This window comes from Drosophila simulans, chromosome 2L (genome assembly GCF_016746395.2).
Source record: "Drosophila simulans strain w501 chromosome 2L, Prin_Dsim_3.1, whole genome shotgun sequence".
Classification (NCBI taxonomy): domain Eukaryota; kingdom Metazoa; phylum Arthropoda; class Insecta; order Diptera; family Drosophilidae; genus Drosophila; species Drosophila simulans.
Window position 1 is genome coordinate 12,672,802 of NC_052520.2, and position 26,617 is coordinate 12,699,418.

A 26,617-nucleotide genomic window follows, 5' to 3' on the forward strand; every position below is an offset into this window, starting at 1 on the left:
ATTTTATGTCAAGCATTTTGGCCACGTAACTCTGCAAGGGAAATAATTTATGTTGTGCTTAAAGTTTGCATTAAATAGTTGGTAAAGGCTTGGAAACTAAATTACAAAATATTTTCCTCGAAATCATATTAAAGGTTAACATCTTCACCTTCTATAATTGCTTTCATGGATTTATAATATTTAATAATTGGTAACACAGTATCTTAATATGAAAACTAAAACTGCCTTCGTTGCAAACTCATTATAATAAATTTATTGTTTTCTCCGCATAAAAATATTTGACTTCCTTTTTCCCAGCCCCCCTCCCCCTTTCCCTGTTCGGTTTTGGCCACGCTCGACTGTATTTGACGATCTTTTGCTTGGGTTGGCGAAAGTAGAACTCGGCCACTATGCAAATGACTTTTGGCCGCAACGGAAGTTGGCAAGAAAAAAACGCTGATCGGTAGCAAACGATCAACAGTTTCGACTGATACTTTTGATTTTTTTGCACCTTTTACAATTTTTTTTTTTTGCTGCACTTCACTGTTGGCTGACTCCCCCGACTTCTGGTGGTTATACATTTTGTTGACTTTCACGTTTCGCATTTGGCGTATGAGCGTTTTTTTCTTTTCTGTACGCAACAATTAGCCGCAGTTAATTGGCCAAAATGCTATTTGCGTTACGCTTTCTGCACTTGTCTGCCAAGAAAACTTACCGCTAATCTTCGGGCCGAAGAACTTCCGTCTTGTCGGTGGAAAACTGTAAAATTTACAGTGCAAAGTGTGCAATTAAAAATCACAGCAGCCGCAGCAGAAGATGACTTTGAGTTGTCTGCCATTCCGCTGGAATTCAGCAAAAACAAACCTTTGCGTTCATAATTTGAAAAATCACCTGGTCGAGCTCCACGTGGGCGGTGGCTGTGATGACTGTAATGGGTGGCTACCAGCGACCTTTGTGTCCGTAATACTGCGCCTAATTGCCCTTAATTTATTTAACTTCAACCTGTGCTCAGACTTCGGCCCAAAGTCCACCCACCTCCCCGAATTCCACGGAGTCAAGGGTTCGCTGCGTGTCCTTTTGGGTCACTTGGGACGTGGCCGGAGTCTCGGTGTCTCGGAATCTCCGATTTGAACAAGTGTCCCTCGGTCCGGTGTCCAGTCCCATCGGCATCATCGCCGGGCACTCAGGAGCGGGCTGCTTTAAAGGTATTCGCAATTTGTCATGATCTCAGTTACGATTAATGCGAAAATCTCTGGAAAAAGTTATAAATTGTTAAATGTGAACATCATTAATAAGTTCGCTCTGGATGGGCGGCACTAATTGGATTTTTATGTTCAGTATTTTGTTAGATTAGTATTTGCTATTAGGCGAAAGGAGAAATTAATGTCTGATGTCTTTATAAAAATTGATTTCAAAGTTATTGAAACAAACTAAAATGCATTAGAATTAATCAAAGATTTAGAGCAAGCTCAGAAATTTGAGAAGTAAATGCATTAATTAAAATATAAAGCAGAAGCACACATATCGGGCAGTTTTGAATTACCCCTTCACAATTACTGCATTTCCAAGAGTAATCAATATCCATCTGGTAATGTCTTCATCTGGATTTCCCAACTCCCTCCAATGCACATTGGTTTTTTATGTGTTTTTTTTGGCAGAAAGTCAAAAAATTTTTTTAACGGAATAAAAAAATTTTTAGTTTCTTTATATTTAGGATAGTCTAATTAGATAAAAAAAAGTCGATTTTTACTTTTTTATGCAACACTGGCTTATTGCCCACCTCTCAAAGAGAGCTGATTGTCGATAACATGCGTAAGACAAAATTGGCGGCAAATCATTGTGCAACATTTGTGGTTAATATTTCCTCAGAGAATTAAAAAGTTTAAGCTGGTGTCATGGAAAACAGTAGGCCAGGTATGTAGATTTGTAGTTCAGTAAAAATTTTGTGTATTTTATATGTTTTTGTGTAGTTGTATCGTGTTTTGTTTATGTACCTTTTTTACAGTCAACTTAACAATTGTAGCTGTGTTTCGTGGAATATAACTTTTGTATGGCAAACCACTTCAAAAGAATTTTAACGGCAAGTTATTAACTAACATGTGTATAATATTATACAACTAGTTTCATATGCACCTTTTTGTTCCTTTTTGAAAAAATTACGTTTTTGTAGATGAATACTTGTTTGGGCATGCAGAGCTGCTTGACATTTGGAGCAACAATAGTCGCTCTGAGGATGCAGTTAGGCAGCATATATTTAAAAAAATTGGTCAGAATAATTTAAATGAATGTTGTATTTCACTGATAAATAAAAAAGTTAAGTCCTTCTTTGATTACATAAGGAAACATTTGCCAGGTTGCAATAGATTATAGGTTGTAAGTATAATAGCATAACAATGACATATGATAAATTTATTTTTAAATTTCATGACAAACTGTTTTGGACCATCATATACATCTTAATATGATTTTATTTTATTTGATTTTCTGTATATAATATCATAATATAATATAATTAAAAATAGATACAAATTTTTTTTTTTTGGTAATGTAAATATTTTTATGGCATATCGGCCAGATCGTTTATATGGCAGCTATATGAAAGTTGACCAAATCACTTGAAACTTTGTGAATCATCTTGGGGGAAGTAAAGAGTAACACAAACCAAATTTGGTGAAGATAGGTCATCATTTCGAATTTCTGCCAAAAAAAACGCATAAAAAACCACAGTGCAATGTGGCATTCAACATTTCAACGTATCGCCCAACGGGAAAATTACGAGCATTGTGGGTGGCGGTGGGCGGTGGGCGGTGTTGGGTCACTAAACGCTCTAATTATTTTCAAACTGTTTTGGATTTAAATGTCTCTCGGGCGTGTGCAGTGGCAAAAGCAAAAGCAGCAACGACACTGGAAATCACTTTATCTTCATTTTGGGGCATTAATCCGCTTAGTGCAGTCGCCGTCCGATGTTCTTTTGCTATCTCTCTCCGTCTATCCGGCATTTCAGTCGCCTGCAATTATTCAAAGCGCTCCAAATTAGGTAATTGCCCTTTAAAGAATCATTCTAATTATTTATGTTTATGTGTGGCCCGCAGTTGCGTTCCCTTTCCCCTCCCCCTCACCAAGCCATCGACCCACCGCCCACTTGCGTTGCATATCGCCGGCATTGTCATCGCCTGACCTCCGACCCCCAGCCACCACCCACTCCCCGCGCCCCGGCGGCTGCCACGCTTGTTTGCGGCCTTGATTAATGGAGTCGTCCTGCGGCCGTCGCTTGGATCGCTTGGAGCGTCCTGGAGGAACAACAATTTAGTAGAGTAGCACGGGCTATTTTGTATTTGCGTAGAACGAATATTAGAGTATTAGTATATTTGGCGGTACTAGTTAGTTAGTTGTTTGCTCAACTCTGTACGTAATATAAGAACATAAAAGTATTGAAATTTTAGTTTTGATCATTAGATCTTTAAGTTCGTGCCATCACAAGTCTTTCACAATTATAGTAACTTTAAAAAGAATCAAAATGATATAACATCTTTATTTCCTAATTAGGCTTTAATTAGTTTATTTTACTTAGCTGAAATTAAGATGGCACACTTGATGAGATACTAGCAATGCCCTTTCGCAGGATACAGGACCAGCGATTGCGACGATTACAACAACCGTTCAACAGGCTTCCTAGGAATACGGGTGCGGACTTTGCTGCCCCGGCTGCTTGGCTTGTTTTGTTTAGATTTATGTCAAATTGTTGGGGTCATGCGCGACGCAATGCTATGGCGATGGGGAAGGCGGGAAATGCCGGGGCAGGGGGTGGCAGATGAGAGAAAGAGGCGGTGCCCCTTTTAGGCTTTTCAATCAAAACGCGCTTAAGTGGTTTCCAGCTCAGTTTTCGGGCCATGGGCGCCCGAAGAGGCGCCACCATAATTGGCCGAAATTAATTGTTTGTCTAATCAGTTCATTGGATGCGACGGCGGCGACTGTTTCGACCATTGAACTCAGCGGCTTAGAGCCATCGAACGTGGCCCGAAACCGATGCCCAATCGAGATATCGACGGAAAGCAGCTTTTATGGTAATCTCTCTCTCACTGCGAAAGATGAAATCGATTTGGCGCTTGCCAACTTATGGGGCTCAAAGGGAGAGAGTTGGGTTGCCAAAGCTATCCATCCTTAATTGAAAATCAGTTGTAAATTTATGAGGGGTTAAGTGTTGAGCACAGGCTGCAAAAGGGTTTCAATCAACGGCTTAAATACGAAGGCATTTTTTGTATCCTTTTTGATTATGAAAACAACATGGCAGCCTATCATCAATTTATAAAAAATAGCATTCTTTGGAAAAAAAGTAAGACAACACCATATAATATTTAAGTTCATTATGTTTTCAGATTCTTTACTTTTTAAGAAGTTTTCGTTTGTAGTGCTAGCTTTTAAAATGTAAATCAAATTCACTGCATTATGGCATCATTTACAAATTGAATAAACTATAAATTCCTCCGCATGAAATAAGCAAATATGGTAATGGTATTCGATAATTTCATTTTAATTACGATTACGGTGGTTATTCACAAAGGTGAAATGCAAGTTTGGTTCGCTTATCTTGTCAACGATGCATGGACATGCTGAAAAGAGTTTAAAACCAATTAGAAGCCCATTTCTGCTGACAGTTTTCGCACATTTTCATGGCTGTCAATGCTTTACCAAATCCCTTAATCGATGTCCAGCTTATCCCATTAGGCAATCACAATTTATATGTCTGCGGCAAAATCATTCCCATACCTCGATGTGTCATCATTAATTACTTGAACGGAAGTTACATTCCATCCGTTCGTTTCGTTTCAGTCGCTCATTCATTCATTCATTCGCTCGTTTATTCATTCCATTCGCTCGGGCCTTTTAATTTTCTATGATTTATGCGTAATTTGCTTTCGATCCGAACAGAATCGAACCGAACAGAACAGAACCTGCTGTCCATTTAAGTTCCCCAACAGGCCACGGGTAAATGCCGCAAAAGCGGAGACATGTGCACCTGTGTGTTGGCCACATCCTGTGCGAGGGCAACATCAAATAAACTTGGCGAAAATAAAGAAAAAGGTAGCAGAAACACATCAAGAGATACACTTTGCCAGCTGGCTGGAATGCTCTTCAAGATGTATCGATTTGTGAGTACCGCTTTATTAATAAATTCATATAAAAATTTACAAATTTAAAATATTTAATTAAATGTAATTACTTTAATATTATAAAGTAGTTGTTAATATAAAAGAAAATAGTATCTAATAGGTAATTTAAAATTTTATTTTTAAGGGATGTTTGTAAGATTAAAGAATGTCTTTATGGATGTGCAAGATTCTGTATAGTTTCTTCTTACAAATAATCCATCCCTGTTGTGTATAATAAAGTTCTTAAATGAATATGTTATAATATTCATACTTTTTCAAGTGCCATCATACCCCGCTGGCAGTGCTACCGAAATTCTGGTTTAACTAGACTCGCCTCCACTCGTGGAGACCATCAGGCCTCGAGGCGAGAACGCAGCGGGAGAATGGCCGAGGAGCAGGACTCAGACCCGGATCTGGTCCCTGGTCCCTGGTCCCTCAGGTCGAGACACCTGAGAGCTCGGTAAGCTCTGCCTCCGCACACTGCGTATTTAGAGCGTCCAGTGGCGTTGGGCGGTGACTAAATATTGGGACTGCGACTGGGAACCGAGACTCTTGCCCGGAGTTGGCTCAGTCGGCTATTAAATGTCAATGGACTTCTGCATGAATGAGTTGTGCGACTTCTGCTCGTTGGTGCGTCTGGGACTGTTTTCTGTTTTCGGTTCCACTTGGAATTTTGGTCCGTCTTTTGAGGGCTTTCAATGGGCCCAGCACAGTCGAGCGCCACACACACATAGTTTCATTTAAATTTCAATTGCTAAAAATAAATATTCCCCTCGATCCTGTTGCTGGGCCACCTAGGGCTTCGGAAGTTTTGGACATATTTTTATTTATAGAACTTATTGAAATCTGGTGGCCAGGAGCCGGATGCTTCTATCATGTGTCGAGAGGCTTGGGCAATTGCCTTTCCGCTTAATTAAAATGTACGGGCGCAAGTTGAGTTCCACTTACGTGTCCGCGGGCCAGGAAAAGTCAGCAGGTCGGGGCATTATTTCCAAGAAGTCCAAGGCGCCCACAGCAGGGTGGCCAAATGGCAAAGATGAAACCTTAAACCCCAGACTCATTATGTAATTCAGGCGGCGCATTTCCGAGCTTATCGCAGCGATTTCGAATGCCAGCGAGGAGACCGTGATGAGATGCCACTTAAGATTTGATGATCGGAAGGATCAAAAAGGAAAACACGAAGTTATTACAATTTCAAATTTAGAAATGTGTCTTAAGACTCCTTAAAGGTGTGTAAAAGTATGTAACGAAATATCGAGAAACCCTTTTCATACCTTAATAGACATATTTAACAATTTCCATATCTTTAAAGATACCAGAAATTTATTTATTTACTTTCGCTTGAACTGGGAATCACAGCTTCCAAGTCGTGTTGTATGACACATCCTGTCTGGAAGTAATGCCATTTCTAATCTATTAGCTCATAATCGCTCGTGACACGCTTTCATCTCCACTTTCTTACCTTCTGCTGTCGGGCTCTCCGACCATTTAGTGGCTGCATTAAATCTTCAACTAAATATTAAACGATGTCTCACATTCCATCCCCAGCCAGGGGGATTCTGGCCCACATCGACATAATAAAAGGTCGTGGCTTCAGTTTTATGCCACTTATTGTTCCGCCGGGTGGGTGGTTGTATTGTGGTGCTCGAGATTTTGAAGGCTTGTCGAGTAATAAACGGGTAACCTCCCTTAATCCCGCCAGCACAGTTGGAAATATTTTTCATTAGCATTAAGAGGCAATAGAAGCCAGGAAAAAAAATGTGTAGCATAATCGAGGATGGTAGTAGTTGAGCTTGCCGCATATTTCCACGTGTCTGGCTGGTAAATCTTGGGGCTTGGGTTGATAAGGTTTTCCTTCGCCCTTCCAGTCGAAGTCTTATCTGCGACGGCTAACTGCTTGAGCGCATAAGTTTTCCTCGCCGCGTGTGTCGTTCCATCGTGGCTCACCACCCCACCCTCTTTTGGCCTTTATGGCTACGTGTTTGGCAAACGGAAGTGGCCAGAATAGACGTATATATATGTGATAATATGTATACATAAAGACGCACACATTTCCGTGGGGCTTCTGATTTATATACCGCCGCTTAATGCTCTAACGACACCCATTAGAAACAATTGCAAGAAGTTTTAATTAAACATCGTTCCCCATTCAGTTTTACTTCTCCACGGATATGACGTTTTTAGCTATTCTCGGGGATTTCCATAAGCGATGCCCGCTCGACCAGATCTTGGAGAATTAGTGGTAATTACACTTTTCACGCTCCAATTGCTCATTTCCGTTTGCAGCGCATATTATTTACTTTCCGTTTTTGGGCGAGAAATTACAAATATTCGGCTTACTATGTATGCGGCTCTAATTGCTAAGGTCTAGACGCTAGACCTAGCATCTTAGTCAGGCGGAACGCAATGAGCCTTTTGCGAAAGTTGCTTAATCGACAGTGGGAAGGGCAGCATTGTATGTCTTAGTTTTACTGAATGAATAGGTAGGTGCCTTACAGAATGATTCACTATTGGCTGGGCTATATTTGTATCGGTTCTAGTTAGTTGGAAATCTCAGTTCATGCTCCATTGCAGCTTATTAGACTGAAACCAGATGGTTTTCCTGGTTTTTAAGTAACAGTCATGCAAAAGGTGGAACCATTGTCACAATACTTTAATTCTAATTAGCAATTATTGCTTATTCTGCAGACTTTGAACTATAAACCATTTACCATTTTAATACCTTCTGCTGCTGATTAACTGATCTCGATCCTTGACTTTCGCACACACTTTGACCGCGCTCAAATCCTTAAACTCAACTGCAACTGTTTGTGACAACTTTGCCATGTAAACTGCAAGCGACTTTGCACTCGGCAACAATATGGCAAACATATTATGGCCATTTGTACTGGAGTGTATAACACAAAGTGTGCAACACCCACAACACTAAGGGCCACCAGGAGGGCATGGGCACTTGGGGGGCAGGGTGCAAGAGCTTTCCCCCTGGCTAACTGTGACAATCAACCGAGGGGAAATAAACTCCGCTGGGCAAGGATAACAAGAGCTTCTGCGTCCCTCCTCTGGCCACCACCTCGCTGGCCATCTCCTTTCCTCTGTTTAAGCTGCCGCGATACTTTTGACTTCCTGCGGCAGAAACACAGGACAGCAAAAACAAGAACATGAAGTAGGCTTAGGCTTCCAACTGTGAAAATGTTCACTCCCAAGCTGGCTTGGATTTGGGTTTGCTGTGTAGTATGGTGTGGAAAACCAGTGGAAAAGCGGACAGTGGCAGGCGGAACCCCATACGCCGCACTAAATTGCGGCTTTCGGAGTCCAACAATGAGATACTTCAGAAAGAATTAGTTGCACTAAAAATTGCAAAAGTCTCCCCAGACTCGGCCAGACTTTCACTCTCCATTTCCCTGGAACCGTGCTATTCACCCCTCCCCTCGCACCACATTTTTCATCTGGTTTTTGGGCACAGCAGGCGGCTCATGGGTTAAAGTCCCAGCTGGAAAATAAGCAAAAAATATAAGAGTTAGAAGCCGGGAGTCAAGTGCAAGCGGATCCGGAAACGACGACTGTTCTAGCGGTTTTTTGGCTGGACACTTTATCCTGCAGCCGCCTCGGCGGCTCCCCCGTTTTTTCGCTTTTTACTTTTTGCTTTCCAACACCCTCATAACTGGTAATGCAATTTTCAAGGCAGTGCGGACTTTGCCACTTTAAACTTTAAATATTTATGGTCATATTCGAGGGCTTTTCACTATTCAGCTGGAGTGGGTATTTAAGAAAGTTTAAAAATACGCTGTTAATATCCACTTGAGGCGTTTAAATTGGAAGAAAATTATTTAAGTTGATATACTTTATTTGCATAATCATACAAATTACTCGGATAAATAATAAATACATAACAGATCTATAAAAAAGGAGGATTTGTTACAGTCTGTCACATATTAATTTACGCTTTAGGTATTTTCCTAAAAACTAAAGAGTAATATATGTATTGAATGTGAAGTTCACAAACAACTTTTTCAGAATTTCGTAGCTATTGCTCTTCATCTTCTTTAGACCATGAAGTAGTGGCATTAGAATAAAGGCAGCGTTTTTCCGCTTGTAACCTCCGCTCACCACCCCTTTTCTGTTGACCCCCTCCACGCCCGTTGCGCCCCATGACCCCTTTTTTGTTGCCATTCTACAACTGGAAGTTGCAGTTGCCGCAGTTTCTGTTTCTCCATTTTCCGTTCTCTGTCTCCCCATCTTTCCATCTCTTCTTCCGCTTCTTCCTCTTCTCGTGTGCTTCCTCTTGTTTCGCCTGTTTGAAGGCCAATTTGGTTGCTGTTGCCAAAGTTGTTACTTTAGTTAGTGTTGTTATCTAACATGTTTAATTCAAGGCGCATCTCTCGAAATTAAAGCGAAGTTGTCAAGCATGACGATCGTCAAGTTGTCGCGGGGTGGGGGGGTTGCATCCATACGTTGCACTATGGGGCATTTGGCCTGTTTTTTTTGCAAAAATGTGTTTTTCACAAGTATGCAAAATTGAAGTATTATAGTATTAATACATTGGAAATACGTTAAACTATTATGTTTTAGCCGGCAAAAGTAATTTTAACAGTGTACTGTTAAAATAACAGCTGTTAAAGTCGGCTGTTACTAACATATACGACGTGGCTGAAATGCGCGCATAATTTAGCTTAACTTTCAAAGTGTTAAAATTTAAAAAGAAGACGAAGAAGAGTATAATTTGAAATTGATAATCAATCTTTAGGTTTTTATTATGTGTTGCTATTAATATATTGTTTATTGTGTGCGCCTATTTCCAACAATTTGTACATTTAGCAAGTGGTGTCAACATGTAGTTGTTTGAAACAAATTTCAACTTTGAATAGAGCTACAAAAATTTGTTCAAATTTGTTCAGTAAGTGCTTATATCCATGTTTTAGTGTGTTCAATTCCTAACTCATATCAGGTAGTCTCTATGTGCGTTTTTTGCGGGTTTTTGAGAAATTTCATTTTTTAGGGAGCAATATCTGGATTTCCAATGCTGCCCTGCTGGAAGTGTGGCGCAAGCAAAAGGGTGTTCGTCAAAAGGAAAATTCTTTTTGCACTTTTATTAGTGGGCATTTTTCTGATAGCAAGCTAGACTTTAATGAACGATTAACGAATAGTAATAATGACGAATGTTTTCAGTCAATCTTTTGCGAAATTGGAGAAAATGCAATCGAAAAATATATGAATTTTCGAAAGTTTTTTCAAAGTGGTTAGAAGAACACCTAGTCCTGAAGGTAAAAGAGAAAAATAAAAAGGAAAGGAAATTAGCTGGATGCCCGAAAACGTAATATTATTTAAAAAGTTTGAGTGGCCGAAGACAGCAAGTAGATGAACTCGTATGGGCGCAGAACCACAACGAACGTCTTTTGGGTCAAGCTGCAATGCTAGCTGCACGGAAGCGCGGCCTGCTGGATCTTGCAGACATACTTAAAATTCTTTTTTTGAACCCAGCCAAGGCAAATATAAATAATATCCCATAATATCATCAATAAATATAAAAAGGCGCGTTCGAAAACATAAGCGACTATCTCTTCCACCAGAAGTCATTCAAAATTTGAATTTCAAATGTTAGCTTGCGAATTTGAACCTGACACCGATTCTTCAGACTCTATTGATTGTAAAGACGAAGACGATTATGAATTTGTATACAATATTAAAATTAAAAATTAACTTTTAAAACATAATATTAAAAAATAAAATAAAAATAAAAAATTGGGGCGGAGTTGGGGGCACGCCCACTTTTCCAAAATATTCCTGGGGGCATATGTAACACATAAAAAAAAATTCATCCAAATATCTCCCATAGTTTAGGAGTTATTAATTTTTGTAAAAAAAACAGGCCAAATGCCCCATAGTGCGTTGTACATGGGTGGTGGGTGGTGAAATGGGTTGTGAGGAGTGGAGAGGGGGGTCAGTCGCACACGGCAAATTTAGCGTGAAATTTTACTTCATCTTCGTTAGCTTTTTCTTTACTTTTCGGTTGTTGTGATTGCCGTTTGAAGAAATAACTGTGATTACACTCTAAATCTTGTACACTGAGAAAAGCTTTTTCGAAATATATAGAAAGTATGTACTATTGGTATTATAATGCTAAGAAATAATATTAGGTTATACTACATCTATCGGTCATTATACCGAAAGATAAAATCAATTTCTGAGGAGATTATTCATCAAGCCGATACTCTCTATATCATATTCAATTATTTTATGGAAGTTACATGTATTTTTTTAGGATTTATGCAAAGCATCTGATTTTTTCAATGCACCAGCTTTCTTCATCCACCATCCTCAACCGCTTTTTCGTCTTCTTCGCTCTGTTTCACTGGGAAATTGTCGATGTCATTGCATTTGTTGTTGTCATTCGACTTCTGCTTACATAAAGCATTTCGCTTTGATTGCCGTAAAGTGATACAACATAATTATAAGGCCAGACCGAGAGCAACTGAAGCCAAACCCTAAAACCAACGAAACTGAACCGAACCCGAAACCGAGCCATAACCCTTTTTATTGCAAATGAGCAAAAGCAAACAAATAAACTGAAAATGTTGATAAGACCAATCGGGATGGAAATTAGGGGAACTGGCAGCCATTCATTCAGTGACCAAACTATGATGGCCACCTTCGTATAATAAAGAAATGAAAATGCTACTCTAAACACCAAACTCGGGACACTCTAGTTAGATTATAATATGTGCTTAATATAAACATGTCCTAAGAGCAGAGATTCTTGTTAAGTTTTTTATTAATTAAGATATTCAAGACAGTCAAACTTAATAAATTTGAAGTATTTTCTGTAAGCTTACGTTAGTCGAAAGTATTTAATCCACTCCAGTTCTTAGAGTATCGAGAACTTTAAAGCCACCTCCCTAGATAAAACGTAAAATCTGTTTAGGCCAGTTGGTGGCAGAGTGTGTGTGTGTGTGTGTGAGTGGTGTTGCGTCTGTGAGTGTGACAACCATTGTTGACAGACACAATCAAGCAATCAGAACCTAAAAACTTTATCCCATTCATAGAGGGTCGTAAGTGTGTGTGTGCAGGGTATGGAGTATGTCTACCCTCTAGGCATAATCAAACACAGAAGGCTCTCGTACTAATGCAGTTAACAAACTTGCGGAAACACAACCCCCCACGCCCAATCACACACACGCACAGCAGTGGGTAGCATGCGTGTGAAAGTCTTAAGTGCTCCAAACACACACACACACACACGCACTCTCAATGATGATGATGTATTGTGTGAGATGCGAATGTGATTAAATTTCCATAGCAGCTCGTCTTTCATGCCAATTTTCCATTAGTCCTCACAGCTTCTATGCGTGTGGAAATCTACCTCCCTCACCAACCCCTACCAATACACACACACACATATGCACACACTTAAAAGCACATCAGGGCGAGGGGGCGGAGTGGGGCTGGCATATGCTTATATGTATGCTGCTGTCTGATGTTTGCTGTGCCGCGTCAAAAAGTGATGATGAATAGTTTGTTTGATGTTACTTTGACCATTCCCATGATCAGCACAAAATATACTCCGCATGTTAGTTTGAGTGTGTGTGTGTGTGAGGGGCAGATGAATGGGTTAGTTGGCCAAAGGGTTAGATTGGGAAATAGGCTAGTTAGCGCTCTGCTTTAAGGGTGGCCGAGATTACTTGAAATGATTCCGGCCAAATTTATGATAAGCCAGCAATGACAGGCAAAACTTAAGACCCTCATATACATAAATCGACTTATGGGATGTAAGTGGGGCGAACGTGCTGTAATTAAACCAGATAAAATAGCAGGAATATTACCTTCGTTTTAAGGGCTTTTATAAGAGTAACTTTTCTTGATTAATTGATAAATAAAAAATTTATTTGATTAAATATTTTATTGTTCTGTAAGTGGTCTACTTGCTTTATTCATGGTGTATGAAATATGATAATATTATATAATGCAGACACATTATCTAAAACAGTATTTAAGCTGCTGAATATAAACTTTTATTAATTTGCAATCTGCGGGAACTTTTATTTTATTTAAACAGTAAACACATTAACTAAACACATTAATTTAAGAAAATAAAAAATTGGCATGTAAATTAACTTAATTTATTGTTAGTTTTTACACCCGATTAGATCTCTGTAAAATCGTGTAATTTATTAATGGGCACTTAAGCTGTTCTTTCAGCAATATCCCATTAATTGATAGCAATCTAATCGTGAACGCTTCGCAAAGTTCCCTAGCTCCGAAATCCTTTGGGGTATTTGGGCCAAGAGCCCTCGGCACTTAACCAACCAAGAGTTAAAGCCAAACCCAGACTTTACCCAACCCAATCCATTGATCTTCCCGAGCTCTCGGCATTCTCTATCGCCCCACCTCCCTATCAACCCCTTACCAACCCCCTACTAACCCCCCACCACCCTGAAAGCGAGCTCCTTGAAACAATTAAATGCTTAGCTCGACAAAAGTCTGCGGTTCGCATTAAATCATCAGTCTGCAGTTGACTCCAACTCTATGGCGCTGCAGCGAGCTCCTCATTTTCCTCATTTCCCTCATTTGCCCCGAATCAGCTGAATAATTTACATAAGCAGCGACCACGGACTGCAGCTCCATTCCCCTTCCAAGGGCTCCAAAGGATCTACATCGCCGCTGCTGGCGACAAAAGAGGATGCCAAATTAAAGCCAAAAACCCATGCAGGCAAATCCCTCAACCAGACCTCAGCCGAAAATAAAAACAACAAATAATCCAACTGCTTCCCCTTGGCAATCTTTTTTACCCATTGTATTGTTTCTTGCCGGTATTCGAAGTGAAAAAACTACGTAACTTTTAAAGTATCTAACATGTGTCGAAATATATATAATATATATATATAATATATATAATAATAAACTTATAGGTATAAGAAACGTTTCAATAATTGCGGAAAATAAAACATATAAGATCATTTATATTTAATCGAATTATAGATAATTTTTCTGAATTAGGTATCGCATAGTCGAAATATTGAGATAATTTTTGTGTAGATTTTCTTCAATGTTTTTCCAGGGTTTTTTTAGGTTCTGTTTTTTTGCTCAGAGGTTTTGTTTGGATTTTCGTGCATTCACTTGCGGAATTTTCGTGCTGTTGACTCGGCAACGCATATGAATGTATGTGTCCCTCTCCCTCGGTAACCCCATATAGAATATCTCCTCGCCGCCCCTGGCCACCCCTTTTTGCATTTAGGGAGTGTGCATATGTGTTGGCGCATACATAAACAATGCCACCAACAACGGGAAGAACAACCCGTGGTACGGAACGACCGGGCACCCAACGCAGGCATAGCAATGACAAAAGAACGCATTTCTCCCCATCCGACCCATTAGATACCCCTTCCATGGGCACACACACACACCCCGCCCATGGCCGCTCCCTGTTCCTGTTTCTGCTCCTGGCTGGTTTATTATGCAAAAGTTATGCAAAGATAAGCAAAACTATGAGCAACGACAGCAGCTCAGCAGCCAAAAAATTGTAAACGTACCCCAGCCTCAGCCACATCACATGGAAAAATGGTGTAGTTATTCAGTTGAAAAGTAAACCTAATTTTTAAAAACCAACATTTTGAAATAGCTAGAGGTTTTTTATGAGATTTATTGCTTTGATTACTATGTATAATATATATTTTTAAAAAATAAGTTTCTTTAAGATATTTCTAACTTGAGTTTCCTTTTTTCCTTTAAGTTTAATCACTTGGTGTTCCATTTCTTCAAGGCTGAAAGCAAATTAAACACTAATTTTTTTGTGTGCATTTTTCGCCACAAAAAGACGAACGGGTTCGGGTTCCTGTTCTTTTCGATTTGATTTTTTTTTTGGTGTTTCTGTTGATGCGGTGGGAAGTCGGGCAGCTGTTATGGGACACCCACCAAGTCATTCAAGTTAATTGTGCGGCCAAATGCAAAAATCAACTTTTTTACAAGTTCAACGGCAGAGGCGTAGTTCGGTCTGCGACTGTAAGGGGGGCCCTTTGGGTTTATGGGGGCTCGTCGGCACCTCGTGAACGAAATGGACACTTAAACTCTAATCGAAAAACTTTTCCCCATATACAAGTCACTTTAAAATGCGCTTAATTTGATCAGCGTGCGGCGATTGTCGGCGTCGAAAGAGACTTTTGCTTCTCAAATCTCATTTCTCTTCTCAGTTGTTATCCAGTTACCTCAGTTTCCCAGCATCCAGACCGGATTTTCCCTTTTTCCCGCGCCCAGATTACCATAATGAGCTCTGCGATGGGCACAATTGTTATAAACTTGTTACTGCCATTCGACTACAATTTGTTGCCGTTTCTCTTCCTTACATTCATTATTTTATTCTTTCTGTGAGCATTTTTGAAATTGGTTATAGAATTGCCCGGCCTGCAGACACATGAAATGATGCGGAAATGGCGATAAAATTTGGGGAAAGTCCTCCAATGCGGACGATTAGACTTTTGAAAGGGGACTTCTTTTGTGGGATATTATCAGAGTTACGATCTCTTTAGTGGAAAAAACGTGATTATCTCTCTACGAGTTAAGATCTGTTTAATGGTCACAATAAATTCTGTATCTGTACAGAAACAGAAGCAAACAGAACAGTTTAATTTAATATATATTATGTATATAGTGGTAAATATTATTATAGCTTAGTTGTGAGCTGCACTTAAGTCGTTTTGTTTTCCAATTATATATTTAGTGAAAATCTCCTGTCAAATACAATTACGTTGGAGAGCATCTTTAGTTCGCTATTTCAGACGTTGAAACAAATACCCGACTGTCTGTGACAACATCAAGTGTGCATTTGGTGAGTGTGGGATTTTTCCCGTTTGCCGTGGAGTGAGTCAAGTGCACACTTTTGGTCCACTCTGCTCTCAGCCACACCCACTCACATATCGCCGGTCGGATGACAGCATTCTGTGGTAGCAGTTGCCACTCGACGCGGTCTGCATTCAGCTGCCCCAAAACAGCCTCGACTCGCTCAATTGAAAAATTAAGCAGCCACTTGGTCAAAATGCCGTTTCAATGGGCTCTCGTCCCCGTCAAAAGGCGGCGGGTGGGAGGTGGTGGTGGGTCAATCCCAAAATCCGCACCCGGATCCCAAGCCCATCTCCTCCCCAATCGCTATACCATAGCTCATCCTGACTTCCAGCCAGCCCGCTCGCCTTGCCGGCTTTAATTGTCGACATCTGGACCTGACATGTAAATGCAAAAGGTTCTTCAAAAAGCAGGATACCAACCACTACAGGCTCCACTTCTTTCCAGTGCTGACTAATCATTTTTTCAAAAAGAAGCTAACAAAAATTGTCAAAGTAAAAGAAGGCTTCGCAGACGGCTTTACTGTCAATACAGATTTTAGTATAATTTAAGTCATTTAATTTTAGTGATATAATATAATATTTTCTATTTTAATATTATGTAAAATATATATATCAGTTAAAATTAAACTTAGTAAATTACATATACACTTACTTATTACTTAAATTTGATATAATCCAAAACATAAATAAAAATTTGGCTAGAATGCAGCCATGTGGACATTCCTGCTGAGCTTCCCTCTTTTGGTTGATGGAGCATACTCGTTTGGCACTTATTACATTGGCATCTGCGTATGGTTTTGGCGTTTATTGATGCAAATTTTCCCCTTTTCCCGATCTTTTGGCCGGGAGCCCTGTCGATGGGTACACGGCCACCTAATTGACGTCTAACGTCGAACACAAGTGCGCCGCGCGCTGATTAGGGTTGCCTCTTAAACTGTCTTTTTAGCTCCTCTCCATCCTTTTTCGCGACCCTAGTCCTGTATATGTCATTCCGTTGTCAAAAAAGTCGGTGGGAAAAAATTCGCTGCCAAACCTTTTTACTCCTCCCTTTTATTGCCTTCATCGGAGGACTTTATCCAACGGTTACCCATTTTTAATCGCCTTATTGTTGTGCGCATCTTTTGAATTTCGCATTCCCCATGATTGAGTTGACATTAATGGGCACTTGGAGGTGTCAGCGAATGGCAGCAATTGGCAAACAGTTGGCATCATTTGGCATTCTAAATGGTTTTTATGCCCGTGAAATTATCAATAATAAATAAGCCAAGGTATTTTAGCCAAAAGCGAAATCTAATACGGCCATAAAATTGAATTAAATTAAATAGAGGTTCATGTAAGCTATGCGACGATAAAAACTCAATTATTCTTCCAAATATTTTTCTAAAAGATATAATCTAATTTGGACTCTCCTTACATATTCGCAATAAGGCGCTTCGACATCAAACAAATATTTCCACGACTCTTACTAAAATCTGCATAAGATTTATGGGTTTTGCACTGCATGTAAGACTTTAGTTGTGCTTTCTTTTCCCCGAGCGGAGTCAGCATCAAGCTCATAATTATGTGGGAGTTCCTGATCCGTGTCTATCCTGGTCTATCCCAGATTTCCAGCTGAGGCCCACTCGTCATCAGCATCGTGGCAGTGGGCGTCCGCTGGCATTCCTCGTTCATGTGATCTACTTGGCAAGATTTTCAGCAACTGACACTGCCTGGGATTCAACGGAGTGTGGGCGAACCTGGGGCATACCTTTTGCGAACATTGCTTTAGCAATGTGTATATAGCTGTTTTCTTTTCGCTACCCTGTAGTTAAATATGGGATTGGGTATGTATAAAAGCCTGTCAGTAGAAGAGCAAGTGCAGTTAACACGAGATTTTCCTAAATTCCTAAATTCCTAATCGCTTACTCTAATATATCCCTTCATTTCAAATGTTGATCATGATATGATTCAAATGGATATTCTGCTATCCTCAAGAACTATAAGTGATGGTGTAACTATTCCATACATTTATCCTGAAAATCTATATAAATCTCAGCATTGGGTATCCTAAGTTCCGACTCTTGTTGCACGTTCCATATTTTTTGCTTGGTTTTTCGGCTTGTTGTCACTCCTCGGCCGCGCCTTTTGTTGCATCCACATCCATAGCCACATTCACTGCAGTACTGCATATCCGAGGCTGAGTGCAGTCTTCGCTCTTCGTTGCTCCATTGCAATTCCGTTTGCTGTCGCTTTATTTTTATTTAATTAACTTCATTGGATTGCCATGTCAGGCAACAGGGAGCGGTGGATGGAGGCACCGAAGGCTGAACTGCAAGGCAGTCGGTCGTCAGGTAGGTGGGCAAACCTGCTTGCATCTCCGGCCCTGCCCACATGCAAAAGCCCTGGCATCTGCTCCGACTGTCGTTGTCGTTTTCAGCACCTTGACAATGACTTATTGTCGCCAGCCAGCAAGGAGGAGACGGATATGGAGGAGCAGGAGGGATCCAGGAGGTAGTCAGGAGGTAGCCAGGACTCGCTGCATGCGGAGACAGAGCTCATCTCCAGTTCATTGGCAATTCTTTGGCTAAAGTGGCCTTTCTTATCTGGGCGTGGGCACAGCTCCTCGTGTCCTCGAAACATCTACACAGAAAGAAAGTTCTTTTCCCCAAAATCAAACCCATAAAGAAAGCTAAGATCTATGTTTATTAGCTATTTGATTAATAGATTTTTGGTACCTTGTTTCTATACATTAAACACTCTACAATTATTGTGCTGTTTAGGTTTGCTCGATATCAAAATTACTTTCAGTGCAGTCCTCATTTATATGAGCCCTGCCCGGATGTAAATCAATTTATTTCGCTCAACTTGAATCCGAAATTCGAGGGGTAGTAAATCGAAGGTCGGCCGCGTGGAGTCGATACAATCTGCATTTTTTGGGGTCAGTCAAGCACATCCTGTGCCTCGAGCCTGCCGAGGATGCCGGAATGCATATCCTGCGGCGATTTTATTCATGACGCTGCAACCAGTTAAGTGTATCCCTGGGAGCAGTAATTATAATAACCCATCCGAACTTCCCAACTCTCGCAGAGGAGGGCTCCAGCCACATCCCGGCCAAAAACTGAGACGGCCTTAGTCTCCATTTCGGTTTCAGTTGCTTCTATTTCGCACAGAGCAGCCCAGTTGAGCTCACAATGAAAACCGCAAAGTCATCTCCGGTTTATTTACTGGCTAGCAGAAAATAAACCAGAAAGCGAAGATGAGACCAAAGGAATCAACAAAGAACAAAAAGGGCAAACCAGCGAGTTTGGACTAAAGTTAATGCAAATGTGTGGATACTCTCGAGATGAACATAAGAAAAACATTTCTTTTTTAAAACATCATAAAGTTACGTTCGATAATATTGTACTTCAGTTTAATTTAAGCATTGTTTATTAGTATTCAAAAGGCACTATAATTTAAAGTATATGTTACATATAGTATACCCTTAGGAAAGTTAGGTAAAATCTTTATAAGTATTATATACTATTTACCTATTTTAAGTCAAATATAAAAATAATATTGGAATGGATGCAGGACAATATAGTTTAATTATTGATTTTAGATTTATAAAACATATATCATGTTAACTATAAACTTTTATTTAGACCTAAAGTATTCATGCTTCTTGCATAGAGTAAACATAAATAAATGAAGCCGCATGAATTTTCAGTTGGCAAAAGGCTCTGCTCCGTTCTCCGTTGGCAATGAGCAAAAAACGAAAGCCCAGTCAAGCTGGGGATCCCTCCATCCATTCGCTCCCCACCTTGGGCGATACATCGAATTTAATTTCCTGCCAAAATCGACAGAGACCAAAACATTTCTGCCTCGTCGTTGCGGTGTGGGGCCCAGTCGAGCGTTAAGAATTCGCTCGGTTACTAAAACTTAATTTTGCGGCTTGCATTTCAGGGAATCTTGCTGGCCGATGAATGAAATTTCACACAATTAGCTGGCCCGATCCACCAGATACCATCCTCAGGCGGAGGCCCAACAACTGACGACCGGCACGTGATCGGACCAGAAAAAAGCGATGCGGCCAGAAAAAATGCGCCTATTTCGGACAACAGTTGTCGGCCAAGTTTCAAGCCAGCATGTGGCACTTTCGTCCCGAGTCCCAATCATATTTCAGTGCCAACTGGCGCGAAACTTATTAGACGGCTTCTTCCCACTTTCGCATCGATCCGGGCTTTGGCATTTTATTTTTGGCCCTCAAAGGCGACACCAATTCAAGGTCCCTATCCCTTCAAAGCCGAATCTTTTAGCACCCATTTCAAGCGTGCTATATATATTTTTTGTTTTGTTGGGCTTAAATTATAAAAAGTATGGCTGAATTGTTGAGCATGTTATATTATGCCTTTTTTTCCGGTATAAATTATTGGACAACCAGTCCAATCAAAAACCAGTAACCTCATCTTAAACTAAGAATATGGTATCTTCTCGTCTAATAATATATTTTCTAATATTTAAGCCGGGTCATTGGAAATATTGTTTGCTAGAATAGCAGTCTGGGCGAAACAAATGCGATCATAAAAATAAATGGCAAGTGATTGCAAGTTTTTGACGCAACACGTGTAATTAATAGACTCCCCATATCAACTTTTTACGTAAGTCCAAGAGAAAGTGGTTCTGGTTGAAAATGATGAATGCCTCGTAAAACGCTAAGGCTGTGCGGACTGGAGGTGTCTATTGTATTATTTACGTCTGCATTGCAAAGCTATATCCCCCACTACGGCTGTAATCCAGCCCAGCTACCATCGCATTCGAGATCCATAAAATGGGCTTCCCATGGTTTTTCGCCCCCATCCCGTGGAGAAGTGTCACACATGTCCTTGTGCGGCTTTGACTTTGGCCCCAGCCGAAAATAGCCAACTGAGGGTCGCCTGCCATGGCAGATGTTGTTGTATTAGTACTTCTTCTCGTTGTTGTTGTTGCTGCTGCTGCCACTGTTGCTGTTGTTGTTGTTGTTGCAGCGAGTGTGTTGCCCACCAAGTGTGTCACTGTCACACACTTGACGATTTTTCGGGACGGCAATAGGCACTACAGCAGATGCCACACGAACTGGGGGCCCAGAGTCGCAGTTGGTAGTACCCTATAGAAAATTCTATCAAAGGTGTATTGATAAGGTAGAGGTAACGATATATAAACAATCATGAAATATAGACTTTGATAATAAAATTATGATTTAAATGTGTATTTGGCAAACAACATTCATGGAAAAACACAACTTTTTAAGGCTGAAATATATATTAATAATACTCATCTAAGCTAGCATTATATGATTATTGCTTCTAGTTATAAATCGTGAAAACATAAATACTTAATAAATATTCAAGACTATGTTTCCTTCAACAAAGCTCACTCCAAAGTGATAGGGCAGATGAGAAGGACATAGATGGAACCTCTGTTCTCTGGCGCTGCTCAAGTGTTTGTTATATCTGGCCAAAGTCTCCGTGTCCGTGTCCATAGTACTACCATCCTCGTGTCCTGCTCCATGTGGCCATTTGCTGTACGCCTCCGTGGCAAGGACACTGTTCTGTAGGTGGTGGTCGGTTGTGTTGGGATGGTGGAACTGGTCTGGCACAAGGAGCACCGGCAACTGCGTTCACGCAAATAGAAAAGATACTCAAGGCACTCGTTCGGACGAGGGGGTCAGGAAAAACTGTTACGTGATGAGTGCGCATCATGCGGGTCCTGGAACCACAATGGCCGAGGGTATGGCGGTGGGCCCAACCACTGGGAAAATCAGGCATCAATGGGCGTTTAAGCCAGCTCGCTTGATGTCCGCAATGAGATTTAAATAGAATCAAATTAGTCTGGAATTTGCCCACTATCATTTGCCGTCGGCAGCAGCATACAACCACACCGCCAGCCACCCAACTCCTGGCGGTCAGGCAGCACCACCCACCCAAACGGGGGCCACCCAACCTGCAACACCACCAATCCTCCGGTTCAATGGACGCTTTGTAGCTGCATGAGGAATTGTTTGCTTTAGCAGCTTAAATCGTTTACCTAAAAACATAAATCCGCAGTCTATACAAACGGTTGTCGCTCGTCGAACGTTACGTTTACCTTTGTCAACGGTTTTTGCTTACACCACGCCCACCTGCCCGCCCACTCCCTATGTCTTTCTAGTCAGGTGCACAAATACAAACATCAGACGGACGGACAGACGGACGGAGGCATCGAGACATCGACATCCAGCGGGCTACGGCTCCCTGTGCCATGTAAAGTTGAGTTCGGCCCAAGCATTGACAGTTTGAGCTTAAAAATCCAATTAGTCTTTGATTTGCATACAAACAAACAGCACTGAAAAACAGGTCGAGATGCCCGCTAACAGATATCGACGAGGAAATGCTCACTAGATTTCATTACAAGCCTGAACGCATAACTTATATTTGTGTACCCCTTAATAATTTTAAACCGTTCTTCTGCATTTTTTATGTCTTTAGTTATTTTGTATTAATCTTCTATGTTCCTCCTTTCGCCTAACAATTACAGATCTTTCTGTACTATTTTTGCTTTGAATTCAAATCATTAGTTTGTTTTGGTGAGTAATCAAGTAAGAATTTAACCCTATAACCAATTATTTTTAAAGGACTGAAATCAATATACCCCCGATTTTCGCGATTACCGTGTGATAAGGGAAAAGCGAATCCAACTCACGTGGGGGCGAAGTGGAGGTGCAGAAAAAGAGAAAGCGGCACACAAAACAGTCGCAGAATTTCTTGCTTAATATTTTAAGACCATTCCCCAAATGTGAGCCGAGCGAATTTGTATTTTGGCTTTGATTTCGACCCTCGCTTTGAGTTGTTGCTTTTCGGGGCCGAGGACATAAGCATCTTTCCCGCCGCCCGACGCCACCCACTCTTCATCCGCTTTGGTCCTTTCTCCGTTGACTTTCTCGGCAGTGGCACGACAATAGACAATTGGATTTTTGCGGTTTCTAATCCAATTTATTTCGTCTTAAATACAAAAACTTGAGGCAACGTCCTTTTTGCCTGCGCTACAAAGTGTCCTTAATGTGCACCTGTATGTGTCTGTGTGCTGGGTGCGGTTCAATGTAATTTAATGGATGGCCAACAGACACACACTTACACATACACACATATATAGAGGGAAACACACATCCGGGTACAATAAGTCGAAAAGCTAAGTCCCAAAAAGGAGGAAGGACATACATAGGCACCTGCTCACTCAAAATCAACGAGCTGGGGACAGCTCTCAGCAAACTAATTTAAATATTTCAACAATTAAGGAGTCCGGGCAATTAAAATAAACCAACGCCACCTCTGTGACCCCCAAACACAATGGGAAAATCGGGGATTATTCTGCAACCGGAAAGTCGAAATTTGTATGCACTATTTATGTCGGAAAACAGAGAGCGAGAGAGAGAGCGAGCTTAAGCTTTGTCTCTCGCTCGCACTCGCATCCATTTGGCAGGATATTGCTCTGAATAAGCCGGACTACTCCTGGATTATGATGGAATTTATGCAACACAATGTGGAAAGTGGCCAGCATTGCTGGTTGAAAATCGTATTAGCAATTGTTGATCACTGGCAGCTATTTGCTGATTGAATGGCACACTGACAATAACGATTGATGATTAATTGTACGGCTTATTTCATAAGGTCTCTTCTAATCAGCACATATAGTATTCTATTGATTTCTGATGAGTGTGGAAATTAAATCCTTTCTTTAGATTATAATCAGGTAATGATCTCTGTCAGCAATAAACGAAAATATTAACATATTTTATCGAAGAATTTCGTTAATCCCATTAGACAGCGATGGTACCCCGATGAACGTCTAGAGTAAAACAATCAACACCGTGTGACTAACAATCAGCCATTTCAGCCTTTTATTTCCCATTCACGAAGAACCTTACTTCCTCTCAGCTCCATCCATTAAAGTAGGGTCCTGCCTGTGGCTGTGTCTGTGTTTTGTTGTGGACAACGTTCAATCAATGTCAGCGTCATTGTCCTGCTACCTGCCCCATCCTGTTGCTTCAATTCACCTGATTTCCGCCCCCTTAATCTGCCATTCATCTTTTGTCCGCAGCTCTCTATCCGCACAATCCTAACCCAAGATTCCTTCACATTTGCCTACTATATTTTCGTGCAACCTGCTAACCACTTCGCTTCCACTTTTGCTGATTTTCAAATGCCGCAAGAGCTAGGAAAGTTTCGAAACGGACCATACACCTGGAAAAAAACTGGACTGAATATTCAGATAAAGCTAGTTGGGTTTGAATTTGCAGAAACTTTGGTATTACGCAATTGCTAACAATCAGAGCATATTTTTCTCCAAGTGCTTGCATTGGGCATTTTAGTTCACAGGAAGGTCCTTGTTCTTCCTTCTGTCCGCCGAAGCGATTCAAAGGCGCCCCGTGCAACTGTCAATATCACACGCAGAACTGGACACATGAGCGACACATTGACACATGGCGTACAAAGGCAAAGACAGACCAATAGACTCACACATACACACACACAGAACCAGACGTTCTCGCTTACATATCCTAGGAAGCTTCCTGCCGCCGTCAGTGTGTTCGTATGTGTGCGTGTGTCGATGTATTAAGTGGAAACACCTTGTAAAATGGCTGACAGGTGTTAGAAGACTTTGCAAGATTTATGCGCTGACATTAACATGAATATGTATGACTGCAGTTGTGCGAGTATGTGTGTGTGCTAGCGAGTGTCTTTCTCTCCGGACCGTATATGTGTATATGTATGTGTGTGTATGCGAAAGTCGCCCAAGCAGTTAAAGGATAACAGCGCATTAACTTAAGCATTACATTTACAGGTGCGGGTGGGAGACGTATGCGTATATGAACAGGTGCCAGGACACGCTGTGGTTGCAACAATTAAAGTTTATTTGCTCCCACATAGACACACACACACACACATAGACACAGGAGCTCGGTCGCTAGTAAATGTGTATTTATAGTCACCTTGCCACAAAATTAAATAAAAGCAAAAGTCAACAAGGAACATAGATTTGCTTGCCAGCTTTACTTGCTTTGCTTGGGTCAACTGAACAACAAATACGAACGGCCACTGCAACAACATTCACAAAAACAACAGCCATGGCTATATGAGGCAACATGTTAGCCATCATCGTTATAACGCTCGACAGGACCCGTATAGGGACACTCGCAGGACACACACAGGACATTCTGGCCCGGCCAACGAGCGGCAATGTTTTTGTTATTCGTCACAGAGAGAGCCGACTGCGTGAAGCACGCGTGAGTGCCCAAAATAATAATTTAAGCCAAAAATCGCTGTAAGCCAACACGTATTCAGATTTTTCTCCGAAGAATATCATACCATTGTGCCATGTTTCTATTTATATATTATATTAGTAATAAATAGAAAGACTGCAAGGTGCAATTTTTTTTTCATCTCGTATCATCGCAGCACTATAATGCCGACCAAAAGATAGTGCTTGTATCTCCAGCTTGGGCTAAACATTTTTGATTGACCGTTGGAACTGGCTTGATAGGTTTTTTACTGGAGAATGACACCGGATTGAGGACCATCTCTAACTGGGTTAGGGTGTCAGTGTCCTGCAGTCAGCTTTGCTGCTGTCAGCCATTTCAGTGGTTGTTGTAGAGGTTGCTGCTTGGTTGTTGCCTCATTATGATTGTCAAAGTGACGGACTGGTCATGCAAAGGTAAACACAAAATGTGTAAATACAATGAGACATGGAGATGTGAGTGAGCACATATATATAGGTACCTACATATATACGGGCGATATTACAATATTGCTCGACTCACATGCTGACTCTCAGTGTTGGCATTGTAATTATCATTGCGACACTATTTGCTGTTTGGCTTAAGTGCTTTGTGTGAGCAGCCAAGCAAATCAATAAGCCCAGTTACCAGCCCTTGCCAGCTCTTACCTTTCGTTACCTTTCCAAAAACACCCAACTCAGCCCACTGCCACTGCGAACTGACACTCATGCCACATCGTTGCATACTTGATGGCTTTAAGACGCCAGGGGAAATTGGTTTGTTATGCGCCTTTAAGTGGCCTAAACGCTTCATTTTTATGTCATTTCGCTGTCATCGCTCACCGTCCCTCTTACTTTTTACACCTCTGGCACACCGCCTGCGAACTGCCCATCCTGCAGAAGGTCCTTCCTGGTCCGTCATTCATTATTTGCGCGTTTTTCTGCTGTTGTTCCATTGTTTGGTTTGTTTTTGTTTGAGCTGCTTTCCGCTCATGAATTTTTTATTATATTTCGCCACCTACCCCCGCGCTTGGCGGCGCCTTCGACTTGGCTGTTGTTTCATTTTTAAATTATTAAATTTTATTGGCGTATCACTTTTTATGGGCCACCACCGCCAGAAACATTATATTTCGATTAGCACCTGTTTGTCGACTTTCCACCCACTTTTCATTTGGTGTTTTCCTTGGCTGGTTTATTTTTCAATTGCAGCCAATTCTCGGTTTTTTTGCTTCGGGACAACAGGTGAGACCCTAAACTCTCGCAAACCATTGCCAATGCCATTCCCATTTCTATTTCTCATTTACTTTTATGTTTTATGGAAATTTCAACCGTCATCTTCTTATTTTTTTTTATTTCCAGTAAATTAAATGCGATTTGTGCTCCACATCAAAATCATCGAAGCGAGCGGCG

General features: G+C 40.9%; 2 long non-coding RNA genes across 2 annotated transcripts; both read left to right on the forward strand.

Moving 5' to 3' along the window:
* Nucleotides 1-1,661: 1,661 nt before the first annotated feature.
* On the forward strand, nucleotides 1,662-2,693 carry LOC120285789. Its single transcript, XR_005545072.1, has 2 exons — nucleotides 1,662-1,893; nucleotides 1,985-2,693. It is a non-coding gene; the product is annotated as an uncharacterized LOC120285789 (long non-coding RNA).
* A 1,625-nt stretch (nucleotides 2,694-4,318) lies between these two features.
* Nucleotides 4,319-4,970, forward strand: LOC123327474. Its single transcript, XR_006542188.1, has 2 exons — nucleotides 4,319-4,485; nucleotides 4,541-4,970. It is a non-coding gene; the product is annotated as an uncharacterized LOC123327474 (long non-coding RNA).
* The last annotated feature ends 21,647 nt before the right edge of the window (nucleotides 4,971-26,617 follow it).